Genomic DNA, 13200 nt, shown 5'->3' on the forward strand with positions numbered 1-13200 from the left:
TCAGACATCTATGCACATAGTCACATACCCCCCACCCACACACACAGACACTCAGTCACCCATACAGATACTCAGACAACAAATCAATAACCCATATAGACACTCATGTAGCTACTCACCAACCCATGCAGCCGCTTATACACCAACTGAGACACTAATACAGACTTTCACACAGTTTAGTCACTAACCCATGCATTCAGTCACACATGTTCTATCACTCACGTATACAGTCAGTCAAGCACCTGCTAAATAATCCAGTCAGGCACTTGTAAATCCACTTATTCTTCAATGCACCTTGGCATAGATATATATGAAAAATATTTAAACTTTACAGAAACAGACATTCACTGGATGATTTCATCAGTGATGTCATTTGAGATGTCATCAGTGATGTCATCAGTGATGTTACTGACCATGTCATGAGTGATGTAATATGTGACATCATTACCAGTGCATTGCGGGCGCGCAAGTTATAGTTAACTCAACTAACTATAACGTGCAAATTTCTCTGGTTTTATATGAGTCAAATGTCCAACTAACTATAACGCCCCTGAAACCTATGGTTTTTTCAGTGAATTTCTAAGGTTTTTAAATGCTAATTCCTAACTATAACGTCTGTAAAACCTATGTTTTTTCAGTGAAAATATATATATATATGCAAATAAAAGATCCCTGCAGCACTGCGCAGCAACAAAGCAGGAACACGGACTCCACTGGATGTTGTCAATGTAATTTATTTAAGAGATTTGGATGGCAGAATGACGCGTTTCGCCCACCTCATTGGGCTAGTTCACATACCGAGGTACACTCCAGATCTACTACTTATAGTGCAATTCAAAACCACGTGGTGAAAAAACACAGGTAAGGACATGGAAAAAAGACTTTTTCATGAGTGATAGACAGAACATTATTGGTAAGTATCATTCCTCTTGTACGTGAATGTATAAATATATAAATGTATTATGTAAAATGCATAAATAACTAGAACATAGCTAAAAACCTGACTATACAAAAAATAGAAATGTAATTATTTTTAAATAATGATATCATATAAACATTCTAAAAAAACATTCTTCTGGTGTCAATAAAATTGGTATTGAAATTCCAAAAGGTATTGCAGTACTATCAATTTCACGTTGGTTTAATACTTGCTTGAATGCATTTTGGCAGAGACTAGATCTGTTCATAAATTTAATCGGTCATGACGTAGACTATTTATAGTCTGTTGCCTGAACTTCTCTTTGAGCTTTATAACTGGGCATGATTTCCCCCTAAGACAGTAACTTATCTCTGCAATATACAGTTGTTAAAGTGCGGCGGCGATATATATATCCAAATAAAAACCCATGAGTTGCTCACTAGGTGAGAAAACAAGCCCTCCATCCAGGAGTAAGTAGAAAACAAGTCCTTTATTGCACCAGGTACTTCACGCAAATGGCATTACGCGTTTCGACCCAGCTGGGTCTTAATCATAATCTGATTATGAGAGTCAGTTACTGGTGGGTTTAAATATACTGAGGTGATAAACAGTAAGGAAGACTAACAGTGCGCATGTTTCATTTGTGTGATAACACTTTAAATGTACTTTGATGCTTTATAGCCACCAGGAGATCAAATCGAAACCCATCTTCTAAACAATGTTTGATTAGTACAAAGATGGCTGCCAAAACTTCCTGGTTTGGAGTGTTGGCAGCCAATCAGAGTGAAGCTCGTGCCCGTGAGGGTTCGGAAACCCACCACAGCCATAGATATTGAAACTTTTCTTTTTCTAATTTCTCAGGAACTACTGAATGGATTTACACAATTTTAAAAAAAGGTCTCTTTCTGAAGCAAGACCTACCTTTTTGCCACATTTGGTGTAATTCCGTTCTGCAGTTCAGGCTGTAGCTTTGTCTAAAGTCTCCTATGGAAATTAACATGGGGAAAACGTGTTTTGGGACCCCCCTTTTTTTTGGCCCCACTTGGCGAATCACTCCGAAACCTTTAAGGCAGGACCTGACCGGAATGAGCTACTAGTTTTTAAAATTTCGCAAAGATTCGTCAACTGGCACCAAAGTTATTGGGAAAAGAAAAAACGCTTTTTGAATAGAAACGAGGTCCTAACTATAACTACCTACAGGTGACCGCCAGTAGGTAATTTATATATATATATATATATATATATATATATATATATAGATAGATAGATAGATAGATAGATAGATAGATAGATAGATAGATAGATAGATAGATAGATAGATAGATAGATAGATAGATAGATAGATAGATAGATAGATAGATAGATAGATATTTTTTCTTTTCTTTTTTTTCTCAATAGGTCTGAACCAGCTCAGTCGAAACAATAAATGGAAAAGTTGGAAGAATAATTTGGGGGAATCTCTGGCTATCAAATTAATAAAGAAAAAATAGAGGTTATGGGGATTTGACAGAGCCCAGGCAGAACATCAAAATCCAAATTTGATATATGGGTATCTTACTTACACAAAATTTAGAGGAGCTACCCACAAGAAATCTAAGAGAAGCTGATAAAGAGATACAGAATCTGCTAAGAAGATGAGAAAGCTTACCATTAGAAATATATGGAAGGGTTGACTTAATTAAAATGAGAATTCTCCCAGAATTACCCTTTCTGTTCAATGCTATTCCATTCTCATTTCCAAAAGATATTATAGTGAAAATACAAGGAAAGATTCGTAGTTTTGGTCGTTTAAAGTGCTAAACTTTCATTGTAGAAGTTGAGAAGAAGACTAACTAAGCGAGGCTCAGCCCTCCATGATTTACAGCTTTATTGCTGCGCTTTTCAGTTAAAACATTATTGAATGTCAATGACCCAGCCAGATAATACTCTTAGAGGTGGTATGTTTGCAGCAATGCTTAGCACTTAAGGTCAGGAAAAAAATTTCTATTTAAGTTCAGGGCACCAAACATTTTTATGAAAGTTTGCCTTAAAGTTTTAAAAGCCTCTTTAAAAGTATGGTTTCATGTTAGGAGATCACTAGGAAATCATTACTACGCCCAGCTACCGCTGATATAGGACTCAGCGGGGACACCCGTCTTTTTTAGGGGCAGACACAGTTAAATCAGGATATTCTCGCTGATTATCTTAAATTAGATGGAGCCTTAAAAATATCATGGATCAGCTTTCTTCTGGATTTTATGACTGATTTAGGGCACCTAGAGTATTTTACAAACCTAAGTTCCTTGCAGAAGATCTCATGGGAAACATTAAAAAGGCAGGAGCTCTGCATGTTAGAAGAGGCCAGACTGTCTAGTGAACTCGCTGAGCCCACCATTAACCATCATCAAATTATTTTAACTACTTTTGGAATGGAGCCATACTTGTCATATGTATCTGTTACCTTTGATAGAATGTTATTGGCTAGATGTAGGTTAAATATATTCCATAGAATGGTGTCATGGCCCAAAATGAATGATTGGTCAAGACAACTCACACCGTGTTCCTGCGATAACCACTCATGCCAGTCTACAATCCACACCGTTCTCTTCTGTAAATTTTACTTTGAATTAAGAAAAGTGTGGCTGGTCCCGCTCTTAAAAACTTATGGGCTAAGACAATGTCGTCCTGCTTTTTTAAAACTTCAGTTACTGGAAAATGATCATGTAGTATGGAGACTTGCCATGTTTTTAAAGAGAGTATTTTATTTAAGGAAAAGTTTAATTACCATTGTTGAATTATAATTCTTGTTCGAATGATTTTAATTCTCCATGTAATAATAGCGTCTATTTTTAAGATTGCGTTTTGCCAACATGATAGCTGCTACTCTGTAACTTTTACTTAACTGAATGCAATGCAAAAACGATTTTTAAATTGTGCTTTTATGATTGTAAATTTGTAAAAATGGAATAAAGCTTTATGAACTGAACTGAACTGAAATGAACTGAACACTCTTGGGTGTTTATTGAGTACTGTGCTAGATCACTGCCACACTACCTCCTTGATAACCCTGTGTCTGTTGGCGATCGCTGCCACTGAAAGTCAAGTGCTGAAGGGGTTGTATTTGGCCCAGTTTACAGAACCATTGTCGGATGGACCCTGGAACATCAGAGGTAAACAACCTCAAGCCCTGCTTGCCAGTTTCTGACAAGCAGGTGATGGGAGCACATGACATTGCCGGGAATAGTACATGAAATATGTTGTATTCGAGAGGTAAGGAGTATGGGCTTATATGTACCCTTTGGGGGAGGGAATCTTTCAGTGCTCACCCTCTCGCAGCCCCCTCCCCAGCTGATTCAGCAGATGTTGAGTTCTGGTCAAGAGCAATCCCGTTCATGCCCATCTCTACTGCCTACCAAGCCTGGCTATGGAGGCTGCATGAGAAGCTTGAGAAACTGAGCTTGCTCTGGAGCGGAAATAGGAAGAGGGGCTGGCACGTTGGGCCACTGATGGTAGGAAGAAAGGTCACAAGCTCCTGCAGGTAACATTTGAGATCCCAATGGGGCACCTCCTGTCCTCCAGTCACCTGAAAACCTCCCCCACCAACCAAAGAATCTTACTGGGCAACCTCAAGTCAAAACAGAATGTAGTTAAAACACAACAGGACCCTTGCAGAACCTTTAAAAAAAAAATTTTTAAAGTCCATTGACATTTGCTAAACTTGTTATAAATTCTTCTTGACACGTTTTGTGACTGTCTGCAGATTTATAAGATTTTTTAAATTTGACTGCCTTCAATAGGACACAAAAAAAGTATTTTGGTAGAAGGATTTTTGTTCCCATTTTGATTGATTTCCGGTTTGGCGTTTGTCCTTCTTAGGCATCCATACTGACCTTCATTGCACAATATGGTTATTGACTGTCCTGACCCGACGATTACTTTATTCCATTTTGGTATATGATATGGGTGTACTACGAAACTCCAACCTCCTCTGAGCATATGCTTTTACCTGAGCCCATTAATAGCTGGGATTTTGCCACAGCATTCTACACACAATGTCTCTGATTTTTACGTCGAGCCTGCTAGACAGCTCACACGATCTCTTTTGCAAGGCATATTGTGGCTTACCAAGGACATAGAGGGGCTTGGACCACTCCCATTGCCTACTATTGACTGGCTTTCATTGTCAATCTCATTTGCCTGCTGCTTGTTCATATTCCAGCTTGTTAATCTTGTGTTTGTCTCTTCTATAGCCATTGCCTCTTTACCGTCTCTGTGATTGCCATCTCTGCTCCACTGCTTGGTTTTTAAGCTCTTTTTTTTCTTTTGTGCTAGGCACTCCATGAGAGAGGGTGTATTTTTGAACACTCTCCCTGGTATACGTCTCTCCTTTTGCTGTGCAGCATGGTTAAAAAGCATTGGCAAAGCCAGTAGGTAACATAGACAAGACCTCCTGCCTTTCCCAATGCTTATCGTTCCTTGATGTATTAAAGTTTGTCACCCAAAGTGTTAACAAATCGATATGCCGACATCATTGTTTAAATGGACAAATAATTTGTCAAAGTCTGAGAGGCTGGAGCAAATTGCCAATAGAACCTCATGTGCGGCAGTGTATAATTTGTAAAATAAATAAATGCAGGGGCCTGATGATTTTTTATTAGGAGCCCGCTGCCGAATGTCAGGCTTGCCTGCTGCCAAGGATACCCAGTCTTGAGTCTTCCCCATGCCTCTTTTATCCACTCTTTACACTTCCTGTCTCTTTAGCTCACTCTTGCAGGTTCTATTTCATATCTGCCTTCTCTGTGTCACAGTTTATCTAATCATCTTTCTTCCTTTTCTGTTTTTCTATCTCTTGCTCTGGGACAAAGTTTGATGATAAAAAATAGGCCCCAGTCCCCAGAAATCAATCCAGTTGGGCCCCAAGTACACAGAACAGCTCACTATAAGGACTGGGGTTACCCGAAGCTATACGTAAGTTCACCTGTTGGCATTGGGTGGTCTGATACCTATGGATGACTTGCTTCTTCTGGAGTTGGGTGGTCTGATACTGATGGATGACTTGCTTCTTTCGGATTTGGGTGGTCTGATACTGATGGATAATTTGCTTCTTCTGGAGTTGGGTGGTCTGATACTGATGAACTACTTGCTTATTCCAGAGTTGGCTGGTCTTATACTGAATAGACTACTTGCTTATTCCAGAGTTGGGTGGTCTGATACTGATGGACAACTTGCTTCTTCTGGAGTTGGGTGGTCTGCTACTGAGGTACTACTTGCTACTTCCGGAGCTAGGTGGTCTGATACTGATAGACGACTTGCCTCTTCCAGAGTTGGGTGGTCTGATATTGATGAACTACTTGCTTCTTCCGAAGTTGGGTGGTCTCATACTGATGGACTACTTCTTCCAGAGTTGGGTGGTCTCATACTGATGGACTACTTGCTTCTTCCAGAGTTCGGTGGTCTCGTACTGATGGGTGACTTGCTTTATCTAGTGTTGAGTGGTCTGATACTGATGGACTACTTCCTTCTTCTGGAGTTGGGGGGTCTGATACTGATGGACAACTTGCTTCTTCCGGAGGTGGGTGGTCTTCCGGAGTTAGATGGTCTGATACTGATGATCTACTTGCTTCTTCCAGAGTTGTGTGGTCTGATACTGATGGACTACTTGCTTCTCCCCGAGTTGGGTAGTCTAATACTGATTAACTACTTGCTTCTTCCAGAGTTGGGTGGTCTGATACTGATGGACTAGTTGCTTCTTCCGGAGTCGGGTGGTCTTCCGTAGTTACGTGGTCTGATACTGATGGACTACTTGCTTCTTCCAGAGTTGGGTAGTCTGATACTGATGAACTACTTGCTTCTTCCAGAGTTGGGTGGTCTGATACTGATGGACTACTTGCTTCTTCAGGAGTTACGTGGTCTGATACTGATGGACTACCTGCTTCTTCCAGAGTTGGGCAGTCTGATACTGATGAACAACTTGCTTCTTCCAGAGTTGGGTGGTCTGATACTGATGGGCTACTTGCTTTTTCAGGAGTTACTTGATCTGATACTGATGGACTACTTGCTTCATCCGGAGTCGGGTGGTCTGATACTGATGAACTACTTGCTTCTTCCAAAGTTGGGTGGTCTGATACTGACGAACTACTTAATTCTTCCGGAGTTGAGTGGTCTTCGGGAGTTATGTGGTCTGATATTGATGGACTACTTGCTTCTTCTGGAGTTGGGTAGTCTGATACTGATGAACTACTGGCTTCTTCCAGAGTTGGGTGGTCTGATACTGATGGACTACTTGCTTCTTCAGGAGTTACTTTTTCTGCTACTGATGAACTACTTGCTTCTTCCAGAGTTGGGTGGTCTGATACTGATGAACTACTTGCTTCTTCAGGAGTTACTTGGTCTGATACTGATGAACTACTGTTAAAGATGGCAGGAATCTGTTAGCATGAGCTGAAAGCCATTTTGTACTTGTCAGCCATTTTAATTGGCTATGTGCTAGCCATTTGCTTTCTCCCTCTTCAAGAACTTCGCACATGCTCAGAAGGGCCTAGCTAGTAGAATGCACCTGCTCCTAGTATAGAACTGTCAGGCTGTTCCAACTGATGTCAGCAACTCATTACTCCTCCTACTTGTTGACTGTGCATTTTCTGTATGACCATCTATGTGTGTACGTCTTCTCATGTGTACTTGTACCGCCTTCTTTTGAGCCCCTGTGTGGGTATATAAGGCCCCTGTTCTCTGTACTCCTTAGAATGCCTCCTACAGTGACTTGAGGGTACTGTGTGACGCAATCTCCCTCATCTGAGGTTTAATAAATGCATTGTTTTTATATTACAGCTTCTGTGCCAATCTCTTCTTTGTTGGTTTAAAAGGACCAGGTGTATCAGTGAAGCCTCTGAGAAGGTTTTGATTTCTTCAATTGGCGCTCAACGTGGACCTCATCAGAGAAGTGGCTATCCAAGGGAGTGGTCTTGATGGGAGACCGGAATCTACTGAGGAGGACACGACAGGACTCTATTAAGAAGGTACCCCACACTGAGATTCTCTGTCTCTGCAGGCCAGTATATTTCTGGTCTTCCTGATTTGACTCCTCCAAATGTTTACCACTCCTGACTGAGAACCTTTTTGGCGTGAGTATTCTAAAAATGACCGTTAGGTCACTCAGAACTTGGCATTGAGAGGTTGGAGATTTTTGTGCTTGGTAAGGTCGTTTCTTGCGATGCTTTTTGGAATTGTATGGAAATTGGCCACTCTTTGGAATTTGGAAATATATAAATTGCAATTTATGTAGGCAGGTAATGAGAAACTTTTCAAAACTTGAACGGCACACTTTGAGTTAAGTGCTATTTTGTGTATAATATTGTATATGCTGTAATATTCTTGGCATGTCTGTTCTTAGCACACATCGTAGAATGTGTTGATTTCTTGGAGGTACCATTATGGAACTTGTATGGAATCAGCCGGCTCCCCTAGAGGGGGATACCTAAATAGGTTTAGGTATAAAAATGTATTTTTCCCTTGGTGACTAGTACCCCAAGCAACTAAATATGTACATAAAAAGGATACAGGTCTGTGCACTTAGTAACATTCATAAGTGGTGATAAGCAGAGCGATTGTTGGTGTTCTGCCAGCCAAATTGGCGAATTTGGTGTATTTTGGCTTCTTGAAAATGGAACAGTCCTTTGGGCTGTTTTCGAACTACTTTTGAGAGCTTTTCTTGTAAATATGACTTACAATTAATATTTACAAATGGTTTGGTTTCCGTACAGTCTGTGGGCTGTCTTTTGCTACGGTCCTAAATGTTGATTTGTGGGTTAATTGTGTGTTTAAATGTCTATGTGGTTTGTCATTGGTGGTACTTGTGTGAGTACGTAGCAATTGCGCTCTTTGTGTAAGAATGGCTAGCCTTAAGCGTGCTCTATTGTGTGTTCTGAGTGTATGACCCCCTTCTGAAAATGTCTGGAATGAGCTCAATGTATTTTCTTTTTGTCATCATTCTGTTATGCAAAATATCATTAAAATAAAATATATTTTACAATAATCCAGCAATGAATTATGTAATATATGCTAAATATCTGCACGCTATCATTAAAATTGACAGAGTAAGACACTATACATGTGTGCAAATTGCCACAATGCTAAAGATAAAATTAGAATTCACAATCAATAGGAATAAAATAGGCCTCATAGAAAGGAAGAAAAAACTAAATTGTGGTCTTTACAATATTTTGGACTAAGATACAACATGTCACAGCATTTATCCTTATGTATTAGGTATTAAAAGGTATTCACATTATCTGAGTGAGATGGTTGTTGTTGAACTAAACACACATTACAGAACGATAGATTTGCGCTGGCTTGAAAGGTGTGAGAATTCGACGCCTGCTGATCACAAGCAACAGCTGTGGCTATTTCTGACTGCAGGCTACATAGGGGAAAATGCTGAGTCACCTAGATTTTAAGTCAGTGTAAACCTGGTATAAAGGCCTGCATTACAGACTGCTGTTTTAAAAGTTAGAAATACAGTTTCATTATTTTGGATAACAGAGAACAGATAAGAAGGGATTTCCTTTCTTAATGCCTTTTTACATAAGCACATCCGTGGTTTTAATGTTAAATAATAATTGTCCTTTAAAAAGTGGCGCAGACTTTCATGTTTCAAGTAAGGCTTCTGTGATTAGCATTATAAATGAATGTGTTTAAATATGATAGGAAAGGAATGACGCTTGCTTTTCATATGTGCAACCATAAAAAAGGTTGGAGTTATTAAAAAAAAGAGTGGAATTTTGATTATATAAAAAAAAAATTGTTAAAGATAAGTGCATTAAATTCGTTTTTTAATCTTCATAATGCCTAATAATAATACTGTGAACTGCTGGCATTAAAATTGAATTAAAGCAGCGTTTTACAGCAATTGGGCCACTAATAATGGAAAATGTCACCCAGGCGTACAAAACTCATTTTTATAAGGGTGTACCTTATACATTTCTGATCCCCCATCTCTGGGATATGTAGAGGACATTCTGGGGATGACTAATATGCCAAAAAATTGTAGGATATTCATTTTTCAGTGCCCCAAACACCAAAGTCGAAATTGGCCAAAATTCACTATTTAAAAGCAGTTCTGCCACTCAGAGCAGCTTTCAAACTGCTCTTAGGCTTCAGTAAATGCACACATTTAAGTATAACGCAAGTAGCTGACATCTATACTGCGAGACAAGCATACCGCACACTGCTTACAAATATAAATAAATATAAAAACCCAGAAGAAGTTATTCTCTTACCTCTAACTTACTGGGAAACAGGAATAACAGGACTGCCTTTCAGCTGTGATTCTTTATAATCACTTTGAATTGAAAAACCGCATGGAAAACCTTGCACACAAAATAGGACAGCTGGTAAAGGGTTAAAGGTCGGGTTCTACATTTAGAAGCCTAGCTGGACTCAGAGCAAGGTTTGCTTTGACATTTCGACCTCTGAAACGTTTTGAAAGACGAGATGGCAGGGCAGGGAGAGAAAGTTTTGCTTACTTTTTATGGCAAAAGCAAGTTTTTGTGCACTCATATGAACAGAGGGAAATATAATGGTATATGTGAACTCGGATTAAGAAAATGGCTCTGCCATGTATATAGCACTAATGCTTTTAGGGCTAAGTTAAGGAGGCAATGGGATTTAGTTTGGTAGGAGAGAGCCATTCACAAAAGACGAGAACATCACAGGGATCTGTCAAAGGACAAGAACATCACAGGGACCATAGCTGAGCAACATACCGCTTCTCTTCAAATAGTATCCTGAGGAGCCCTGTATTGGCCACTGGGGAACGGCTTGTGGTGTCGCCGGCCCCCGAGAGTGGTTTTGCTGGACCTGTGGAATTGTCAGCGGTGCTCCGGGTGCCCTGTTGGACTGGCCTGTGAGGGATTGAGCCCCGGGGACGGTGCTAAGTGAGTCCCCGGCTGTGTTGTGGCCTATGCGCTGTTCCCTGCTCCCTAGCCCAACCTACAGACCCCCTCTTTGTAAAGTCGGACTTCTGTGTGCACTGAGTCGGGCAGACGGACTCCTCCCCGCGCACCGGACCTGCCAGCTGGGGGAGAAACCGGGGTGGCGAGGCCGTGCTGGGGGCGCCGCCGGTGCCGAGAGGGGGCGGCACGGTGCGTTGGCACCCATGCGCCCACGCAGCCTGAGAAACTTGGGGGGGGGGGCCAAAGGAAGGATTATTTTACCGCTGAGGCAAGCACCGAAGGAGTTCCAGAGGATACAGGGACTGCGAGGACCACAGGCCAGTGCGAGGAGCTCCTGACGCATCTGGCCTGCTATACGCCCTCTTCCCGCCCACATCTCTTATTTATTTTACCGCTGAGGGAAACGCCGAAGGAGTTCCGGAGGGAATAGGGACTGCGAGGACCACAGGCCAGTGCGAGGAACACTGACGCATCTGGCCAGCTACACGCCCTCTTCCCGCCCACATCTCCTATTTAATTCATCAGCCACCCGCGCGGGACGCGCGCAGGACCAAGCCCGGGCAAAGGCCGTTGGAGGCTGGGTCGGATTGGGTCACTTTCCTAAACGCCCTACCTTCAAGGTTGCCTCTACAGTTCCGCTTGTTTGTCAAGAAGCTTGGATTCAATAAAATGGCCACTAGAGAAACTAGAAGTAAGACTGTTTCCATGGTTTCAGGTACTTTGGATAATTTTCTGGTTAAGGCTAATACAGTGGTCAATAAGAGACTCCCTGTGTTGGGAAAGCAAATTGCGGAGGGTTTGGAAAACTCGCATCCGGCTTCATCAGGGACACCGTCCACTGTTGAATCATCGCTACTACTTGATGCCACGCACTTATCGCTCATGGATAGCATTGATCAAACCATAGAGTCGGTCCTACATCAAATAAGGTCACCATCTAATTCTCATAGGGACAGAGACTCAGTACGTATTATTGATGAGGTGGAAACCCCCCCCATTGCTGAGTTAGTGCCATCTAGGGCTCTGGGGGACGGTGCCACACCAGTGGAATGTATGGGACATAGAGAAGACGCTTCCCCGAAAAGGAAGAGATCTAGGAAGTCCAAAGGCGCCAAAAGGGCTAAAGTTGATCCCATAATGAATGTTACTGTAGATAGCCCGGATACCCCTGTAACATCCACCACGGGGAACGACATGGAAACGGTGAGGACCCCCCCCCCCCACCTCCATACCCATGCACACCGGCCCATTTATTTTTGGTGGTGCTGCCGCCAACATCTCAGAGCACATTATCCGCTCATTTACTGGTATCCTCAAAAGCCTGCTGGGTCCTCTCTCCCTCAAATTAGACTCTATAGAGGCCAGACTTCTAGCTATAGAAAGATTAGGTAGTGGGGGTGGTGATCAGCTAGGGCCAAGAGCAAGTACACACGGAGCCCATGGGACAAATGCTGGGACTCCTCACACCTCAACTGATTCAATTACTGTGGCTCCTATTTTACCAACAGCTACCTCCCGGGAAAACACCACTATAGTCCCCTTGCCACAACTTACCCCTGTACCTCTCCCTAGGCAACTGCCTCCGGCACTAACTGCCAGGAGGTCGAGGCCGTCTGCTCCGGCCTCTACACCAGGCCAGGAGAGACCAGCAAATGACACAGTTAACTGCCCATCCCGGTCAGTTAGTCCTCATAACTGGCGAAAAACAGTTAACTTGCCCCCAGAGGCGGCAGCCTACACTGTGATTTTGAAGGGGGTACCAGAGCTCTCCGACAACGTGGTGGAATCCTATGATTCCCTACGTAATAAGGTTACTAGCTGGTTAAACATCCAAAGGCCTCTACCACCTAATCTAAGAGGAGAAATTCTTATGGTTAGAAGGGTTCCATGGGTCGGGTACATCGTCAAGAAAAGTGTGGGGGATTGTATAATTGTAAGCTTTAAGAGTCCGCAGGTTGCACCTTATATTTTTAATTGGCTTGGGAGTGTAGGAGCCACATCCATCGAATTGGTCCATCTGTCATATTTTTACCCCAACGCACGTGACTTGACTACGATGAGGGACGATGGCTGGACAAGGGTGGGATCTGCTGTTGATGGGTCTAGATACAGGCCCACCCGTAATGTTATCACTGCTCACGGCAACTATATACACCCTAATAGGTATAGTTGTCTTGACCAGGTTGATTGACTATATAAGGGTGCATCCTCACGGCACACCCAAGGTATTACTAGTAAACCTGTAGGACAGGGGACCGTGAGAGGTGATATAGATACTATCACCCGAGAATTTGATGCACCCCGTCGGGAGAGCTTAACTCTTATTAGCTCCCGGGGCCAAGTAATCAATTT

Source organism: Triturus cristatus, chromosome 10 (genome assembly GCF_964204655.1).
Source record: "Triturus cristatus chromosome 10, aTriCri1.1, whole genome shotgun sequence".
Classification (NCBI taxonomy): domain Eukaryota; kingdom Metazoa; phylum Chordata; class Amphibia; order Caudata; family Salamandridae; genus Triturus; species Triturus cristatus.